The following is a 7,291-nucleotide window of genomic DNA, read 5'->3' on the forward strand; positions in this document are numbered from 1 at the left end:
TGTGCTTGGGGCAGAAAATCTCCATTCCTGGATTAGGGCTGGCTAGGGATGCACTGGTAGGGTTGGGAACCAGCAGGGCCATGACCCTGAGCCTGTTCAGGGCCAGGACTGGACTCGATGCTCCCTGTGGGTCCTTCCAGCTGAGAACATTCCATGATTTTGAGACTACCTGCAGGCAGAGCTGGCCTGGGAGCTCCCTGTGCCAGACCCAGCAAATCCTACTCCAGGCTGGAACTGCGGAGCACAAACAAGACACAGGAGGAGCAACAGCTGCCAGTTCAGCCTCCACGGCTCTGTCCCTCACCCCAGCACCTGCACCAGGACAGTGGGAGCTCCCCCTGGCCCTGCTCCAGGCTCTGCGTGGCCATGGCAGCCCTGGAGGTCACAGGGGATGGAGGAGAGCTCGCTGTGTGCTTCAGCAGGCTCTGACTGAGGTGCAGAGAGCTGGCCTGGGCACCCTCAGGTTCCACAAAGGACAGACTGTGCACAGGGAACCTGAGCCATGTCCCTTATCAGTCCAGCTGCTGATATTTCACACACACCTCCTGCAGAAAGAAGCCTTTGCTTGGTGCTGCTGAATTTGCAACTCCCAGTGAAGGGTGAGGTGTAGCACAAACTGGGCTTACTGGGAGTCTAACCCAGCCTGTCCAGAAGCCTCAGCTTCCCTTCCTCGTGCTTTAAACCAGTTGTCTTCTGACAGATGCTGATGCTGGAAAGCATCCACTGCATCTTCAGGACCCTTAGAGGAGCCTGGTATGTGACCCAGCTTGAGGACATTGTCACAGGGAGCCCCTCTGACAGCACAGTGATGTCACAGCCTACAGAGAGCAGCCAACACATGTGAAAGTTCAGCTCTCCTGCATGAGGCAACTCATCCATCCAAAAACTGGTGCGCCAGGCTGTCAGCAAATCCAGGCAGAGATGGGAAAAGCAAATATTTAGGCAGATTTTAACAAGTTGACCAAAAACCGATAGAAACTCACTTCAGGGAAAAGGAAAAGCAGCTGCTGGTTGAATATAATGGAAGCTCTAAGGAAGAAAGCAGCCCAGTGCATGTGAATGTTAATCAAGACCCATTTCTCTTCAAGCCAAAACATGAAGGTATTTACTGGTGTGTTGGAGAAAAGCCTTCAGGAGGTTTAAATTATCCTGTCCAACCCATATTCTAATGGCTCTGCCTGACCTCCAGAGATCATCACTGAGTTTCTGGCTCACTGCCCTGCTGCATGCGATAAAAGCATGGGGGGCTTACCAGCAAGGTTTTCATTGCTCTCCATGGGAGGCCTGGGAAGGCCAAGGGATTTTGCCTGGAAAACAATGTACATTTCCTTGTTGACAAGAATGTTGAGGGACAGATTTTATACCAGGCTCTGTGTGTGCACTGAAAAAGCATCAGAACATGGCAGCATCACTCATCCCACTTGGAATCACTCACACCCCATGCACAGAGATGTCCAAGGCTCCCCCTCCCCTGCGCAGCAGAATTTGGCACAATCCCAGTTTGGTTCACACCAACAAGTTGATATCACAGACCCACTGCTCTCCAGTGAGACTCCACAATATCAACTCACTGCAGAAATGACACAATGGATTTTCAAATCCTGATCCTCATGGCACAGCTCATGCAGCATTCCCGTTGCCTGATCCCACTGAATAAACATAGTGTTGTAGTAGAGATAAATGTGAAATACTAATTTTATCAAAAACAGAGATTAAAAATATGCTCACTGACTCAGCATGCTGACACATCCAGTTCAGTAATTTAAGACTAAAGACCATCACCTCATTATCGCTGTAAGATACGGCCCAGAAAACCAGCCCATCAGAAATCATGGAACTCCACACAAATATGAGTCTCATAGGAATATTCTTCTATAGTAATATAAATTCAGTAATTGCTTCATGGGTCATTAAATCTGGTTTTATAAACTAAGACAGACATAGAATATAATCCAAAACAAATTACACCAGAACAGGTCAGAGAGCACACATTAGCATGCAATTGGCTGACACTAAAATTATCTACACTGGCTGAGAATTTGGAAAAAATATCCTTGGTATTTGGGATCATTTAATGAAAGGATTATAGAAATCCTTTGCTTTTAACTAAGGTCATTAACATCTTTCCACAGCACGTTAATATTTCCATTTTACAGAGGACTGAGTCACAAAGACTTTCCTACAGCCGGTATCAAATCAGTGGCATAAAGGCACCTGCTGCTTCAAGTACTTATCCTGGAAAACAAACACACAATTCCTATTTCTAGCCAAATTAAAAAATAAAATCCTGAACACTTGGAGAAGATCAAATTCAGCAGAAAGGGGTAGAGAGCAAAATAAACTGGTAAGAGAAAGGGGAAGTTGTGCAGCCTGTGTGGTTTTGGCTGGCAGTGGCTGTGCCAATTATACAAATTATGCAAATGTGATGCTCAGCTAGGTGCGTACAGCAGCAACAACATACAAGTGTTTTGGGACAAAAAACACATGTTCCCATGTTTCAAGCATTCAGAATCACAAATCCCAGTCAGAGAGTTCTGGCAGACACGGGCTGGGAGGAAATCTTTTCTTTTCTGCCTTTTCTCCTTATTTTCTTACATTTATCCTATTATCGATTCCCAAATGCTCCCGACTGACCCAATCCTCCCCGTGCCACTCCATCTCCCTTCCTCATGCACTCAGCAGCACAAGGATTTCCGGCAGCTCTCCGCCCGCTCCTCACAAACCCGAAACTCTCGTGCACAAGCGCTGAAATCTAATTAACACCCCCTCCGCTAATTTCACATTAACTTCGCTCCGACTGCACTGCTGGGAGGAGCGCTGGGGATTTATCAGCGGCTCTCACAGAAGGGGACAGAAGGCAGCACTTTGAGCATCACTCTTTTCTCTTTTCCTCTCTCAGACCGTTCTGCCGGGAAAGAAAAGCCCCCAAAGAGAGTCTGGTGTGGAGGCTGCCAGGGTGACATCACCGATGGTGCCACCGCAGGAGCAGCCAATTGGGGAGGGCTCTCTCGCTGCCGTCCCTCTCACCTACTACAGGAGCCTATAGGAGAATGTTCCACACGGGAAAGACTCAATCCTGTTTCGTCGATGCTTATCTTGCCACTCCTCCCCTCTCTCCCCTCGCCACTCCAGCGTGAGTGCTCCTACCTCCGCACAGCCGCGGCAGAAGAACTCTGCACAGCAAACACGCGGGTCTGAGCATCAGACTGCAGGAAGGGATTCACATCACAGCCTCCTGCTGCTGCTGGGGAGCAGGGAAATCCCTTCTGTTCAGGGATTTCGGTGGGAGGAAGAACCTTCCTCCTCCTAGTCACTGGTGCTTTTAACTCGTTGTTATGACAATGCAGCCAACAGACTTTGGGTTTCTATCCCAAATGCGGTAAAAGCAATTCAGCTCCAGCCAGAGAGCCCAGCCAGGCCTGCAACGCTGTGAAAAGACAGCAGAGAATTTAAAGGTGGGGCTCAATAGCCTTGAGCCGCAGCAGGGGAGGGTCAGGTTGGACAGCAGCAGGAATTTCCTCCTGGAAAGGATGGTCAGGCCTTGGCAGGGGCTGCCCAGGGAGGTTTGGAGCCCCCAGCCCCAGAGGTGTCCCAGGAAGGCCTGGATGCAGCACTCAGTGCTCTGGGCTGGGGACACGGTGTGGATCGGGCACAGCTTGGACTTGATACTCTTGGAGGGCTTTTCCAGCCTCAGTGATTCTGTGCTCTGCCTTTCCCTGGATACCTGTGAACTTAACTATACAGGACCTAATTTTTAGCACCCAAAGCCCAGCATCAGACTGGGGCAAACTGCAGTGCTTGCAAGAACACCCTGCTTACACCAGAGATCCTCGCTGCAGCAGCTGTCTACCAGGAACCGGGCACATAAAGCTGTTTATGAGCTGAAGCTATTAAAGAAATTTGTTGAAACCCCAGAGATCTCTTCTACCTGTCAGACAGTGCTCTTAAAGCAGCAGCTGTCATTGTCTGCTGCTTCTCACTCTGAAATGAAATGACAATTGGCACATTGTGGGAGCAAGTCTGGGCTGTCTCCCGGTAGTGCTGCAGCCTTCTCATGTGAGAGGCGAGCAGCCAGGCTCCCTGGGAGAATCCTAAAGGAGACTGTTGTACTCCAGGCACACAACTTCAAACCCAACTAACTTGCAGCACCTAAAAGTCTTGCAAGTACAAAGAGATTTTTATGTCCCATTCTTTGCAAAAAATATCTGAGCACTGCTTCAGCTCTGACCAGCCCTCACACACTACAAGGCTTTAATTCTGACTTTGCAAAGATGAAGCTGAAAAATCCAGCTCTGTGTATCCATTTCTGACTCTGACAGGAACTTTGTTCCCATCTTAGCAGTATTTATAAAAGCAGCTGTATTTTTACAAAGAATCCTGTAATTGGAGCTGTCTCGATGAGCCCAGGAGCAGAAATGCTCTGACCTTGCCAGGCCTGGGCAGCACAGACAGCACAGCCCAGCAGGGCAGAGTCTGCAGCTCCTTCTGACCTCCCATCTGTAGGAAACTGCATGAGAAGAATTCTATCTTATCCAGCACCACTGGGAGTAAACACTGGTCACAAAGCATTCTCTAGGCCTTCAGGAGGAATTCTCAGACAGAAAAATCCAGAATAGTTCCAAATTTGGAGCTGAATACTGATTTAGTGCGCATCCCACTCTTACCTATAAACATGACAGACCACTTCATAGAATCCTGGAATGGTTTGGGTTGGAAGGGATGTTAAGGACCATCCCATTCCACCCCCAGCCATGGGCAGGGACATCTTCCACTATCCCAGGGTGCTCCAGGCATATCCAACCTGACCTTGGACACTCACAGGGATGGGGCAGCTACAGCTTCTTTCAGCAACCTGTGCCAGGGCTTCCCCACTCTCACAGGGAAGAATTTCCTCTGTATATCTCACTTAAGTTTCCCTTCTTTCAGTCTGGACCCATTAGTCCTTGTCCTGGCACTGCAGGTCCTGATGAAACTGTAAATTTCCTTTACATCCTCCTTCCTTGGAGGTGAAAACAAAGCAGTGGGCCCTGAACACCCCCATCCTAGGTTGTGCCAGCTCCAGTTACACAAATCAACCATGAAGTAACAGCGTGCAAGACCTGGAGCTCTCCCAGCATCCCCATTCCTACCTGATGGAACTGTAGGGCCCATGGAACCAGGAAACACACACAAAACAGGGCAATATTTTGTCTCAGTCATCAAACTCCCCCTGACAGAGCTGTGGACTCAAAGAGGCTTGAGGTGTTTGAGCAGAATGGAGAAGCAGTGTGAAAACACGAGGAAATGGATGTTTTCAGAGCCTGGGAGAGCACAGGAATGCAGCAAAGCAGGATGAGAACATCCCATCAATGACCTTCACAGTGAGTAATGGGAATAATGCAAAAGCAGAAGAGGATTTCAACCAGCAGCAAAGTGCAGAGGAGGTATTTTTGTTGTTCCAGCTGCAAAATGAGAATGGTCCCACAAAGCTCCTCCCAGCACCTGGGGACAAGGACCCTGCCTGCTCCTGCCCAGAGAATGAGCTGGAAGAACCAGGGGTGCAGTTTGTGTCTGACATTTCACCATGCACTGTTTACACCTTGTTAGCTCATAAGCTCACGTAGCACTGTTGAATTAAATGAGGAATTACTATCTTTTATAAGGAAAGGAGAGGCAAGGAACATGCTTCACTCAAAATTTTGCATATACAGCTTTTTCTGTTGATAATTGACAGTCTCCCAGCTTGTATTTAGATGCAGGTTACATGCCAGAAGTAAAAGGCTGTGAGAAGACTGGTCTTAAAAGAGAGTTTTTAATTGAAACGCTTACTTAGAAGACACAGGAAAATGCACTTGAGAGTCAGAGGCTCCTTGATCTACCATAAATAGGCATTCTAGGATCCAGGGGCTGAAATTTAAATTTCAAAGTAAGGTAGAAGTTAAAGACTGGAACAGCTCAAGGTGTAGGTTCTGCACAACTCCACACACTGACAGCTTTGCAAGGATGTGTCCTTTTGTAACCTAAATTATACACCTTAATACACTGCAAAAACTTCAACAGCTGTAGGACTATTCTTTTTTATAAACACCAGAATAAAGCATTTTCTGGCCTTAAAATTCACTGATTTGTCTTCAGCTGACAAACGGCAAGTTACGCAAACTGCACCACTAAAAAAAAATAATCTCAAAACAAACTTCCCAGTCTTATCAGAAAAGCTTTAGGAAAAAGTTTAAAATAGAAAAATGCATGTTTCCATACTCTAAATTCTCTGGCAGCAGCTCAGAAGGTTAAGTCATGTTTACTTTCCTTCCTGGAAAAGCACCCCTCGCTCTCCCCCTAATGTCAGCACTGCCTGTGCTGGGAGCACAGCCCAGCTGAGTCAGCTCAGCTCATGTTGGGCGGGGCACAAAGAGGCACCTAATGAAGTGGAAACTAATTGAGCTTTCTCTTTTTCATGGGGATGTTGTATCCAGCACGAGGTTTTCCAGGAGTACCTCCAGGTTTTTGTTTTGTTTTGGAAGTGCTGGTTGAACTACAGGGCATAGTTCAGGAATCCTGGTGGTTTATTTTGGTTTTCAAGGCCCAAAACACAAAGGAGTCTTCATAAATCACAAACGCAAGGCAAAGATCCTTGTAGGGAATCAGGGCTTCACTTTCAGATGGTGAAATGCATATTTTACAGGTATGTATACACACAAAAGTGTAAATAATGTTTTTATAGTGAACTTTGCCATTAAACAATTCACATTCTACGCTTCTCATATGTGTACAGTGAGGCCTGAATCCAGTGTAAGGAAGACTCAACATCCCACCACTGAACTCAACCACAGAGCACCTGGAGATTCCCTCAGGTCATGGCAGAAAGGAACTTTCCCAGACTGAAATTCCTGGACAAGAATGAGAAGAAACTTGAAGACAGTCCTCAACTCCATCAAAATGTGATTTACACCAGAATAATCCCAGAGCAAAGAAAGTGCTGCCGTATGCAAGATGATCTTGTATTTATTCATGCATTATAACCAAAAAGGTTTTGAAGCAATTCAAAAGTTCAGGCCCAAGCTTCACTGTGAGACCCAGAGAGAGAAACTTTCTGAAAGTAGGATTTATAACTTTTGCTTATTCCTCTGGAAAAAGAAAATCCCATTTACACGAAGTTCTGGATTTACAGATTAAAAATATAGAAAATAACTAAAATGGGTGGTACCAGGAATCAGAATGGTGCCATTTCCACCTAGAATAAACAGCTCTCCTCTGGATAAACAGAAATAACCTGTGCTCTTGAACCAAGAACATGGAGGCAGATTAACAATTA

Source organism: Agelaius phoeniceus, chromosome 30, assembly GCF_051311805.1.
Source record: "Agelaius phoeniceus isolate bAgePho1 chromosome 30, bAgePho1.hap1, whole genome shotgun sequence".
In the NCBI taxonomy this organism is placed as follows: Eukaryota; Metazoa; Chordata; class Aves; order Passeriformes; family Icteridae; genus Agelaius; species Agelaius phoeniceus.